Source organism: Teleopsis dalmanni, chromosome 1 (assembly GCF_002237135.1).
Source record: "Teleopsis dalmanni isolate 2A chromosome 1, ASM223713v2, whole genome shotgun sequence".
NCBI classification, from domain to species: domain Eukaryota; kingdom Metazoa; phylum Arthropoda; class Insecta; order Diptera; family Diopsidae; genus Teleopsis; species Teleopsis dalmanni.
In genome coordinates this window covers 70605012-70606025 of record NC_051846.1, presented here as the reverse complement: position 1 = coordinate 70606025, position 1014 = coordinate 70605012, and positions in this window count along the sequence as shown.

Sequence of the window (1014 nt, the reverse complement as noted above, 5' to 3'; positions counted from 1 at the left end):
TTTTCTCTCAATCTCGATTTAAGAATGTGTATTGAAAACAACAACAATTTTAATCATGGCGTGACCAAGACACTTCTAATAATCTGGCCCTTAGGGTTATGTTATGATTAAAGTCACGTCACGACAATTCTTATTGCTTTCAATTTTTATTGCTTTTATTGCAAACTGAAAATTTGGCACTGAAAGCTCACTTTATTTCGCATTGAAAGCACCAACAAATTTTGATTTTGACGAGCTCATGACTTTCTGCATAACATGCCACTTAGAAAGATGTTATACATACAGTTAGAGCCATGTTATATAGACGTCATGGTTATGTCAAATGTGAAATTGTTGCTTCATCATCTTTCGAAGTAAATGCAGTAAACTGTGCGAAAACTGTTATAAAAACTGATTCTAATCTGCAATTTTACTCTAGTGTGGCATTATAAATACATATCGTCGAAAATTAAAACGGTGTGTTGATTTTGTAACAAAGTCTTGTCCATAAAACACTATTTCAGCGTTATATTTAAGAAAAGGTATTAAATAAAGCTTACATTCAATGAAAATTGAATTTTAGTTGTGTCTACTTTCATATAAGAAAACAAGTTTTGGTAATTGGTTTTGAGCTAAAAGCTACTCTTCCCATCTAAGTTTGTCATATAAAGATGGTATAACAGTTTTTTAGAATCCCCAATTCGGTGGCAGGCTTTATTCCTCTTTTCTGAGTAACTTCTTCAACTATATGTTGATTTAGCTTTATTATTGTAATATCAAGCTAAGAAGCTGCAGACTATGCTTTTCCAAAATTGTTTGATGTTTATCAACTGTTCATAAGGTCGTTATTTTAAAAAAATCTGATTTTAGTTTATTTAAAACAAATACTATAAATGTTTAATTATGTCAAATATTTTTAATCTACCGGAACGATAAATATCGAAACAATCATCAATTTATATTTAATTCTTTATTAGAGATTATATTATGTCAAGAGCATATTAAGCTGTCTGAGAAGACCACTGCAAAATGTCT